The 12,613-nt window shown below is 36.7% G+C and overlaps 1 protein-coding gene across 7 annotated transcripts in view; it reads left to right on the top strand.

Annotated features, from left to right (window-relative positions):
- Lrrc4c (leucine rich repeat containing 4C) overlaps positions 1–12,613 on the top strand; it is a 1,367,614-nt gene that overhangs the window by 986,229 nt on the left and 368,772 nt on the right. Inside the window, exon 1 of one of the 7 annotated variants that reach the window (XM_060372130.1) lies at positions 5,886–5,936. The exons of the other annotated variants lie outside the window; for them this stretch is intronic. The gene's annotated coding sequence lies outside the window, so the exon portion shown is untranslated. Of the gene's footprint in view, positions 1–5,885; positions 5,937–12,613 lie in introns of those variants that run through there. 7 annotated transcript variants of the gene reach the window in all.

The raw sequence follows: 12,613 nt of genomic DNA, 5'->3' as shown, positions 1-12,613 counted from the left end.
CAGCCCTAGACTGAAACATGATTCAACTCAAAGGCTTATAACTGTAATTCCTTGATATGCTGCTTATATCCATAATCCTCTCATAACCCTCATTATCTGGAATTAGGGGACAGTCAGAACACTAAATAGTATAAGTATATTCACATGTGCATAAGCATTACCACATTCCATTTCTTGAATAAGTTTTGAAACACAATTTTAGAAAAATCATGTAAGATTAATGGGCATTTGTTTCTAAATAATCTTTATTTTTACTTTTAGCTGTTGTGTTGGTTGAATGATAATGGCCCTCACAGGCTCAATGCTTGATCATTTGAATGCTTGATCATTAAGCTGTGTCACTACTTTAGAGAGATTAGGAGGTGTGGCTTGTTTGGAGAGGGTGGCCTTTTTTAGAGGAAGTCACTGAGGATGGGTTGGGGGTTTTTAAAGCCTCAAGACAAGCCCCGTGTCTCTCTATTCCTCTTGCCTATGGAGCCACCAAAAATGGACTAAACCCCTAAAATTGTAAGAAATCCAGAGTTAAGTGCATTGCTTTATAAGAGTTGTCATGATCATGGTATCTCTTCAAAGCAATAGAACACTAAGACAGCTTTATAAATAATGTAATAAAATGACACATTCACTGCTGTAAATTACCTAACCCATAATTATATAATACAGGTATTATGTGTATATATGAACACCAGTACATACTATGTATGTACACAAACACACACACACACACACACACACACACACACTTCTACTTTGTATTTTAGAAAAAAACAGATGGGTATTTTATATAAACAGTAATACTCAAAGTTTAAATAAGAAACATAAAAGCTATACTGGTGAATTTTGTTTATATTCTGTAGCTTGTGTGTTACCATTCCTGTATATGAAGAAAATTAACCAAGAGAAGCAATAGATAGAAAATGGTGCAGGTAGGACATAGCTAATGAAATGGTTGCCCTCTTACTCTTTATTGCACATTTCCATATGTAATAATGAATGATTGCATAATAGGATCAAATATTGTTGGCCACAATTTTATTCCTCATGATGAATATTGCTATGGAGACAATTAAAAATGCTGTCCTATATAAAAACAATATGATTTAAGAGAGAAATAGCTAGGTTTTACTGGGTACCCAAGTTAATTACCAAAGTGGAAATTAAGCTAGGATTTTATTCTTTCTTTCTGTCAGGCATTACCAGAGAATTCCCTTTAGATCAAAATATATTTCTCCAGATAATAACTTTATACCAAACTTTGCTGTTTTCTTTCTTTTATAAAGGTCTCCTATTATATTTATTTTCAAGTCTGTAATATCAAGATATTGCTGCTTCATTTTCTCAGGGATAACATCATGAAAATGGTAAAATATTCAGCATCATCCACATTGATGCCTAGCGTAGGGTATCACTTCAGGTAACCAGTGATATCAGACATCATTTGTCAATATTTGTCAAGACTTCTGCTGTCAAATATACAAGTAACCTAGAACAATTTCTTTAATTTGAGGAGGCATTAATTTTTCACATTTTTTTTCTTTTAAAAAATTATTTTGTAACCTGCCACTTTGCTCAATCCCCACTACGAAAGGCAAAGAGGATGGACACCAGAAGAAAAAGAAAACAGGAAACAATTTGTTTATTTCAGAGGCCCACAGAGGGCCTCTGAAAGGCTCTGCCCTGCAGATTATCAAAGCAGATGTTGAGACTTATGGCCAAACTTTGGCCAGAATCTGCTTATGAAAGAAATGGGAAATAATAGTAAGATCTGGAGAGGACAGGAGATCTACGAGAACAACAGAACCAAAAAATTTGAGCACAGGGGTCTTTCCTGAGACTCATACTCTCAACCAAGTACCATGCATGGAAATAACCTAGAACTCCTGCACAGATGTAGCCCATGGCAGTTCAGTGTCCAAGGGGGTTCCATAGTAATGGGGACAGGGACTGCCTCTGACATGAACTGATTAGCCTGCTCTTTGATCACCTCCCCCTGAGGGGGGAGTAGCCTTACCAGGCCACAGAGGAAGACAATGCAGCCACTCCTGATGAGACCTGATAGACTAGGATCAGAAGGAAGAAAATAAAACCTTCCCCTACCAGTGGACTTGGGGAGGGGAGTGTGTGGAGAAGGGGGATGAAGTGAGGGATTGGGAGGGGAGGAGGGAGAGAACTAGAGGGGGGATACAAAGTAAATATTGTATAATTAAAATAAAAAATATTTATATTAATTTATTTATCTCTCTATCATCTATTTATTTATTTATTTATTTATTGTGATTTATTCACTTTGCACCCTCCCTCCCAAAGTCCCACCTACCCTCTCTCTTCTCCCTTTATACTCTTTCCCCAGCCCCTTGATAGAGGACTTTCTCCCCTATTATCTGACCCTAGCTTATCAGGCCTCATCAAGGCTGGCTGCAGCATCTTTCTATGTGGCCTGGCAAGGCTACACTTCTGAGGGGAAGGTGCGCAAATAGCCAGCCACTGAGTTCATGTCAAAAACAGCTCCTGTACCCCTTACTAGGAAACCCACTTGGAAACTGAGCAGCCTATAGGCTTCCTTTGAACAGGGCGTCTGGATCCTCTCCATGTATGGTCTTTGGTTTGAGTATCGGTCCCTGCAGGCTGCTCTGGGCCCAGGTATTTTGACTCTTTTGGTAACCTTGTAGAGTTCCTGACTCCTCCAGGTCTTTCTATCTCCCCATTCTTCCATAAGGATTCCGGTACTCTACCCAAAGTTTGGTTATGAATCTCAGTATTTCCTTCGATACCATGGTAGGTAGAGTCTTTCGAGGTCCTCTGTGGAAGCCTCCTGTCATGTTCCTTGTCTTCTCCTACTCCTGATGTCTATCCTGTTTGCACTTCTGAATGAAGATTAAGCATCAAAAAGGACATTTGTTCAACTATGTTCATAACAGCTTTGTTTGTTATAAGTAGAACCTGGAAACAACCTAGATGTCCCTCAACTGAAAAATGGATTACAGAAAGTGAGGTGCATTTGCGCAATGGAATACTACTCAGCACTTAAAAACAAGGAAATCATGAAATTTGCAGGCAAATAGTGGGAACCAGAAATCATTCTGAGTGAGGTAACCCAGAAGTAGAAAGACACATATGGTATATACTTACTTATAAGTTGATATTTGCCATATAATATAGGATTAACTAAATCTTAAATCTATAATCCTAAAGAAGCTAAACAACAAGGAAGACCCTAGGGAAGATGCTTAATTTTCTACATTTTTGACTAAAATGCTTGGAACAAGTAATTGCTAAAACATCTTAAAGAATTATTTTAAGTTACTGATTTAAAAGGTACATATGTGGACAGACAGTATTCTACTATAATGTATATTTGCCTTCCAACAAGCCAAGGTATTTAAGATTGCTTTCATTTCTTTCCTTTTTCCATTTTAAACATCTTATTAATTCTTTGAAATTTTGATATATTATAATTTTCATAATTTTTATTTTAAATCTCTTCCCAGATACTTTCCCAATACTCACCAATCTCAGTCAATCTTCTATTGCTGTGAAGACACACCATGACAACAAAAACTCTTATAAAAGAAAGAATTTTATAGGGGCTTGTTTAAAGTATTAGAGTTTTAGTCCATTATCATCATGGCAGGGGTCATGACAAAATGCAGGCAGACATGGTGCTGGAGAAGTAGCTGAGAGTTCTACATCCAGATCTGTAGGCAGAAAAAACAAAAACAAAAACAAAAACAAAAACAAAAACAGAAAGAAACTGGGCCTGGCTTAGACCTGGCTTTGGTTTTGAAACCTCAAATCACATATCACAGTGACACCTTTTTCTCAACAAAACCAGAACTCCTAATCCTTCTAAGTGTCACTCCCTGATCACTAACCACTCAAATATATAACACATTGGGGGCCAATCTTTGTTAAACCACCACATTACCCAAGTATAGGACCTTGTTTTAAAATGTTTAGGCTCATTCAATCCCATTATTATTGCCTATGAACTGTTACATGTATAAGCATCCAATGAGACCTACCAGGATTTATACCCTTAAAGAAAGTAAATTCCCTTGACAGCTATCAATCACACATAGATTTTAGAGGAGGGTGGTTTTTCTTCTCACCTCCTCAATACTGGGATTTGGTCTGGATTAAGTTTGTGCAGGTCATTCGGATGTGGTCACAACTGCCCTGAGTTCTTATGCGCAACTGTTTTACTGTGCTCAAAAACACTACTTCCCTTTAGTAACTTACTGATTCTGTCTACTCTGCCTATTTTTCCGACCCCTCTCCAGTGATTACTGACTGAAGAACAGGTGTGGTATAGATGTCTAAATTATTCACAAGCATTCTCTTATTCTCTGTACTGTGGCCATCAGAGGTTTCTCTGTTTATTCCCATTGATTTTTAGCAAAAACAAAAAGAAAAGTTTCAGTGTTTGGCATAAGTGGATCTAAATACTTCAGGTAGAACCTGAAATTTCTCCAGGTTTGAGCAAAATGTCTCATGAATTGCCAGAACTGTTTCTAACCATTAAGCATGTCGTTTTGGAACTGAAATTGAGGTAACTTGGCGATAGCATCTAAAATGTACTTGCTGTTTGCGAATATCATTGGCAGTCGAGCTTAGATAATGAAGCTACTGAGATGAATCCAGCTTTTCTACATTTGATCAGGTTAATACCTGAGCAGAACTTTTTCTGAGAGGCAAAAGATTTTCTTATATGGAAAAATTATCCAAAATTATACTTTTCCATTGAGTTGAAGACAATATATTTTCCCAATGGTTTTTTTTTTTTCTTTTTCTTTTCTTTTTTAAAGTATGTATCCATACCTAAAGTTCATTTCTTAAGTCATGGTCTCTTTTCAGATTTCTGTTATTGGAATGGTATACCCAAGTCAAGACACTGCTGAAAAGAAAAAAGAAAAAAAAAAACAATTTTAGTTTGTAGTAATGAACTGAGAGTGTAAACTTGGCCTTTCTGCTCTTAGAGTCTCTGATAAAGGCCTCATGGTGGCTGAGTGCGCGCCTCATAGCAGGAGGAGCAGCAGTGAGCTGAAGAGATTGCAACTTGAAACTAATACCCTGAGAGTAACTCAAGAGTCAGGCTGACACTGTTCACATTCATGGGGAAATAACCAAACACCCTTTGAGAAATTCTTTACTCTTTGCCAAAGGCAACACATTAAAGTCACCTCTAAGCTCACTGCTTAAGATGTCTGTCATTATACTGAAGACAGTGTCTCCAACCTCTGAAAATCTGGAGGAAACTCCCTGTATTCACAGTAGTGTGTGTTAGCCTTGTTTTTATGTCCCTTGAAAATAGCAACAGTCAAAAGAGAACTTCAATTTATTAAGAAAGCCAGAGCATATAAAAGAAAGTGGAACATATAAAGATCAGTGGACATTTTTGATGATCCTTTGAAATAAGGCCAGTTAATTCAGATAAAAATTCAACTAATAAAAGGAGACTACATGCAAATAAAGAAACTTTTAGGTAATAAATGAAATCAGGGATTCATTTCATATTTTATGATGATTATTAATATTTAATACTGATTTATCTTTTAGTTAATTTGTGGTTGTTCCTAAACTGGCTGTATACCCAAATCACCACACAGAGAATAGAATTTATTTACATAACCTAGAACACAATGCTGGGCAATAGTTACTCCATCCTAAACCTGGAAGCCCAAATAGCTTCCTCCCATTCAGATTTCCCACCTTATACTTGCTTTTAGTCATATCTTATTTCCCACTCATCTCTGGTGGTAGTTCCAAGTCCTCTTTTAGCATCCTATGTCTCTCTCTGATTCCTCCCATTTGCTTTTTTCTCCTCCCTGCAGGACCAGGATGTCCCACCCTGTCCTCGGCATTGTTCATCACTGGCTGGTTGTTTTATTGACAATACTGAGATCAAATGGTGGCATGTTTACACAAACTTGATCCAGGTGATACTTAAAATAAACATCATTATACAATATCCAGTTTGAAACCAGATAGTGACATAGAGAAATTAGCATTTGAATGAACAGGGTAAATTGTATATATTCCACAAGAACATTATACCAGCATATTTTATTAATTTGTTCTTTATTATTAATATTTATTACAATTTATTCACTTTGTATCCTACTGGTAGTTTCCTCCCTCATCTTCTCTTGGTCTAACCTCCCTCCTCATGTACCCTCTAAATTCCTCCCATAGTCCACTGTTAAGGGAGGTCCTCCTCCCCTATTATCTGACCCTCACTTACCTCACTTATCTGGTCTCTTCATGACTGTCTGGATCCTCTTTCTCTTTATTGTGGCCTACTTAGGCAATCTCACCAGGAGGAGGTGACCAAAGAGCCCACCAAAGAGTCCATGTCAGAGACAACCTCTGCTGTCACTACTAGGGAACACACCTGGAAACTGAGCAGCCTATGGGCTTCCTCTGAGCAGGAGGTCTAGGTTATCTCTATGCATGGTAGTTGGTTGGAGTATCTGCCTCTGCATCCCCCCCCCCACACACAGGATTTTTGGCTCTGTTAGTCTCTTTGTGGAGTTCTTGTCTCCTCTAGGTTTTTCTATCTCCCCTTCTTTCATAAGATTCCCTGCACTCTGCCCACAATTTGGCTATGAGTCTCAGCATCTACACTGATGTGCAGCTGGGGAGTGTATTTCAGAGGCTCACTGTATGGAAGGCTCCTGTCCTGTTTCCTGTCTTCTCCTATCCAGTTTGCCCTTCTGAATGAGGACTAATCCTCTTCTCTAGTGTCCTCCTTGTTGTTCTGCTTCATTAAGACTATAGATTGATGCTGAGCCTGAAGGGCAACTGTTGGGCAGAGTGAATGGAATTTTAGGTAAGAACTGGGAAATAGTAAGAGCTGGAGAGGACAAGGTCTCCACAAGGAGAGCAACAGAACAAGAAAATTTGAACACAGGGAACTTCCCAGAGACTCATACTCCAACCAAGGACTATTCATGGAGATAACCCAGAACCCCTGCACAGATGTAGCCCAGGGCAGTTCAGAGTCCAATTGGGTTACATAGTAATGTGAAGAGGGACTGCCTCTGACATAATCTGACTGGCCTGCTCTTTGATCACCTCCCTCTGGGGGGGAGCAGCCTTACCAGGCCATAGTAGAGGACAATGCAGCCACTTTGGATGTGAACTGATAGACTAAGATCAGAAAGGAGAGGAGAACCTCCCCTATCAGTGGACTTGGGGAGTGGCATGCAAGCAGAGGGAGGAGGGAGGGTGGGATTGGGAGGGGCTTATGGGGGGATGCAGAATGAATAAAGTGTAATTGATGAAAATTTTAAAAAAAAGACTATAGATTTTAGAACATTTATCCTGTATTTAATGGCTAATATTAACTTCTAAGTGAGTATTTATATCCTGTGTGTCTTTGTGCTTTTGAGTTACTTCACTCAGGATGATCTTTTCTAGTTCCCACCTTTTGCCTGGGAATTTCATGATTCCTTTTTTTTTTTTTTTAATTGCTGAGTAGTAGGCCATTGTGTAAATGTACCTCACTTTCTGTATGTATTATTTAGTTGAGGAACATGTAGGTGGTTTCCAGATTCTGGCTATTACAAATAAAGCTGCTGTGAACATAGATGAGCAAATGTCTTTATTGTATAGTTGAGCAACTTTTGCATATGTAAGTAGAAGTGGTATAACTGGATCTTAAGGTAGCACTATTCCTAATTTTCTGAGAATGCGCCAGATTGATTTCCAAAGTGGTTGCTCAAGTTTACGTTCCTAGCAGCATTCGAGGAGTATTGCCCTTTCTCTACAACCTTGCCAGCATGTGTTGTCCCTCGATTTTTAATCTTTGGTCTGTCCAGTTCTAGTTTCTGGCCCTCTATGGAATATCAGGGGTGGGTTTCCTCTCTTGGCATAAATATCAAGCTGGACCAGTTATTGGTTAGCAACTCTTACAATTTCTGTGCCACCTTTACCCCAACACATTATGCTGGCAGGATGAATTGTAAGCCAAAGGTTTTGTGACTGATTGGTGACCCAAACTCTCCCTTGTAAGTCTTGCCTTGTTATAGGAGATGGTCAGTTCAATATCTGCCATTACTAAGAGTCTTAGCTAGAGACGTGCTTATGATTTACTGGGGATTTCCATTGCCCTAGATTTTCAGCTTGTCCCAAAGATGCCATCACCATTCTAGTCATTCTAGTTGTCTCTAGAATACTATCTCCCTCCATCTTCTCCCCACTTGATTCATTCTTTTCCCATCCCCACCTGCCCCAACTTCACCTGCAATATCTATTCTATTTCCCCTTTCTAAGGAGACTCATGCCTATCTCCTTGGGTTCTCCTTGTTATTTAGCCACTCAGGGTCTGTGGATTGTAACATAATTATCTTTATGTTGCAGTTAATATCCACTTATAAATGAATATATACCATGTTTGTCTTTCTGGATCTGGGTTACCTAACTCCGGATTTTTTGTCTAGTTCCATCCATTTCCTGATGGCATTGTTTTTAACAGCTGAGAAAAACTCCATTGTGTAAATGTAGCACATTTTCTTTATCCATTCTTTGGTTGAGGGTCATCTTAGTTGTTTCCAGTTTCTGGATGTTGAGAATAAACCTAGGGTAAACATAGTTGGACAAGTAATTTGTGGTAGGATGGAGTATCATTTAGGTGTATACTCAGGAATGGTATAGCTGGGTCTTGAGGTGGAGCATTTGCCAATTTACTGAGAAACTGCCATATTGTTTACCAAAGTGGCTGTACAAATTGCAATCCTACCAGCAATGGAGAAGTGTTTCCCTTTCTCCACATCCATATCAGCATGTGCTGTCACTGTGTTTTTGATTTTAGCCATTCTGATGGGTATAAGACGGAATCTCTGAGTTGTTTTAATTTGCATTTCTCTGATGGCTAAAGATGTTCAGCATTTCTTCAAGTTCTTCTTGGCCATTTGAAAGTCCTCTGTTGATAATTCTGTTTCGATCTGTACCCCATTTTTAATTGGATTATTTGGTTTGTTGATGTCTACTTTCCTGTGTTCTTTGTACTTTATAAATTAATCTTATAGCAGATGTAGAGTTGGTGAAAATATTTTCCCACTCTGTAGGTTGCAATTTTTTCCTGTTGATGGTATCTTTTTGCCTTACAAAAGCTTTCAGTTTTATCAAGTTCCATTCATCAAATATTGATCATATGCTTTGTTGTAGCATAAATATATCTGACATAAAATATCGTAAAAGTACCCAGTCAACTCAATAAATTTTAGGTAATGATGGTTATTTTACATCTCTTAAGCTTTCCCTGATTGATATTTATAAATCAATGTTTTAGCAGATTTTTTTTTATATTTAATGAAACAAAACTACATTAAGATTAATTTAATTAATGTTCATAAAACTTAATTCCACACAGAAATTTAGATGAATTTTAAATGAATTTTAGATGAATTTTAAAGCGTTGGTTGTACAACATTCTTCCTTTTGAAACAGAAATATAATACCTCAAAAATAAGAAAATCATAGAAAAGCCACACATGTATTGCTCAAAGCTTGGTTTATCTCGAGGGTTATCTCAAGGTCTAAAAATTGAGAAATACATTTCATACCTGTCCTCCAGCCTGGTTTTAGGCCATGAACCAAAGCTTAAATATCTCTGGAATTGAAAGTGTCCCCAATACTTCAAAGCACTGACAGTGTATTCTTACAGTTTTCTATGGTATTTCTATGGTAATTCTTACCTCTCTTACAGCTTTTATCTTATCATTTATCAAATGTTTATATATTGGAATAGATCCTTAGTTGTACCTAAACATTTCAGTCCTTAAATTCATGGGTAACATTTTAGTGCCTGATGTGGCAAATCATTATATATATATATATATATATATATATATATTTTTTTTTTCTGAAAGAATGAGTATTTTATGTTCTCTTTGGTATCTTTTCTTAGAATCTCTTCAGCTTTTCTTTCTACGTAACAGAAAATCACTAATACTTTTGACATTAAGCAAATTCATAAACTCAATAATAAGCAACCCTAATATACTTTTTTTACTTCTATGATATCCTCCAGTTAAAGAATCTTGGGCAAATTTTCTTTTTATAAAACACAATTGTCATTTTTTACTCTTTAGAAACTCTGATAGAGCTACAGATACTGTTATATAATACTTTTAACCCCATATTTTTTCTAATTTGATTTCCATAGAACTAGGAGGACACAGATATTATCCTTCCAAGTGAAGGGTCAAACACATCTAGGTAACTGAAAGAATAAAATTTGCAATGTAGTTTAACTCCAAATTCAGTTGCTGTTTTTTTTTCTAATGAAGATGCATTTAAATATTTGAATCCCTCAAAAAGAAAAATCCTAAAAAGAATGTGTGTCTGCATTAGTCAAGTTTTTGTTGTTGTTGGAAGTACCAATGCAATGCACTTTTGTTGGGTTGCAAAAAAACAGCCTAGAGAAAGAACTTGTAGAATACTTCCTTACAGTAGCTTAAGCTAGATATCTAGTAAAATTCCTTTTGTTTTCCTATTCTTTCCATCAACCCCTCATTAATTTGGCTTCAATGCAGAAATAAACCACAGCTCACGTTTGCAAAATGACTATGCATAGCTGCAATTTCCAACACTTGATAATTCAAAGAAGGCAATAAAACAACGGTGGCCGGAGACTTTTACATCCATGCCTAACCCAGATGATGTACTCAACACTGACGAGTCTATGTGTTTATGAGTGGAATCCTGCACTGACAACAACAGGATTATTGACTGACTCTTAAAAGCATCTGACATTTCAGGTCTAAATATAAGGGTACAGGAGAAGTACATTTGCAAGCAGACAAGAAAACATAAACAACAACAACAACAACAAAAGAAACAAAATGATTAATTTCCAGGAGAATCAAGAGTGAAGCTGATCTTATGGAAAACAGCAGGTTCCACTGTGGCATTGCTGATAGCTTTAGAAGTTATAAAATGAAACTTTATTATGTTTGACCTACTTTTGATGGGAAATTTATTCCAATAACTGATTAGAAATAATGACTTTGAATGTAGATCATTCAAATAAAAGAAAGAAAGAAAACCAGTCATCAATTTGCTTCAATAATTAAGTGATTTTAAACCCCATCCATTAAAAAGAACATCTCTTCTACCAAGAGATTGCAGCTGTGCTTAAGAGGAGTCAATTCCCTTCAGCCTGGTGCAGCCTCAGCAGAACTTCAGGCTGAACTGTAGAGCATTCACTGCTATTAGGAATAAGGTGGAGAGAAAACAGCTGGATTCTCGGTTCGTAAGGAGATCTAATACGATAATCTTTTATTAATATTTTTATGACCCTGCATGAATAAGTAATGTTGCTAAATAGAAAAATCCTTTTATTGTTGAAAAGTAAAATTGGTGGACTAGGACACCATCAATAAGTTGTGAACATGGAAACTTCTCCCTGTCTTTCATTTCACCTTTTCCAAGAACAAAGAGTTTTGAAAACATGGAGGAGTCTGTTTAATTCCTCAGAACATGATTCTGGCCTTCTGTAACCATTACCAAGGTTGATTTTTGAAGATGGAACACCTGTGCTTGTGCTCAGTTTGAACTATTTAGGGATGATGCATTGCTCCATTGCATGCTTGGATTTTTGTTTAAGGAGAGCTCTAGAAATCAAATTTGTACCACAGTATGAAATATGTAAATGAAACTAAAGATTTTATGTAAAGAATCTTTAGTTTAAAAACACCAGCTTTAGAGTCATTAATTCATTTATTAAAACGGAGTTTTCTCAGTGCCTACTCTGTTTTATGCACTCTTCCTCAGTTTCAGTTACAATTTAGAAAAAGATAAAAAAATGGTGCTTCTTTCACACAAATTCCATTCTAATACATGACTAATGGAATGTTTTCTATAAAAAGCCACATAGAAAATTTGCAGTTCAGATTGTCTTTGAATGTATTCAGATTAGTCATTGTGGCACAGGAAGCAAGGACTTATGCATATACACATGCAAGAGGGTAGGTTAAAGAGTTTAAGACCTAGTAAATCAGGTAGTGTGTGGTTCAATAGCCATAATTTTCTACCTTCAGAATTATCAGGCTACTCCTTGATGTTCTGTAAAACTATTTGTAGGACATAGGTTAGATTGTAGGTTCTTCATATTTGCTTCTATGTATTTTGTAGTTACTACTTCTAAAAGTGTTGCATGAAAACAAATGAATAGTTGAAAACTTATGGAAAATAATTTAATTCTTACCTTATTTTTCATATTTTATATAAGAAAACCAGTCAACTCAGGCAACCACAGCTTCTTCATTGCTTTATTGTTTCCAGTTCTCTGTTAATTAAAAACAAAACCTGGTAGATTTCAGGAGCTAAGGTCACTTTGATCCCATATTGATTTCCCCTTTATAAAGAGTACCTATAAATATGTGTTTACTTAAATTATTAGAGGAGCTTTGACATAAAAAAATTTAATATTTTGTTCAGTAAATTGTGTGTAGACAGAGCAAGTATTTAATAATACCAAATTGCTGTCATCTGTTGATAGCCACCTCATCTAATACTATTACTTGTATTCTGTGATAATACATGCTAAACATGAATATGCAGGTTTTATGCAGTGAATGTTGCCTTTTCATCCCAAGGATCAAAGATC

Source organism: Meriones unguiculatus, chromosome 18 (genome assembly GCF_030254825.1).
Source record: "Meriones unguiculatus strain TT.TT164.6M chromosome 18, Bangor_MerUng_6.1, whole genome shotgun sequence".
Lineage (NCBI taxonomy): Eukaryota > Metazoa > Chordata > Mammalia > Rodentia > Muridae > Meriones > Meriones unguiculatus.
This window is presented reverse-complemented; position numbering and strand designations above follow the sequence as displayed.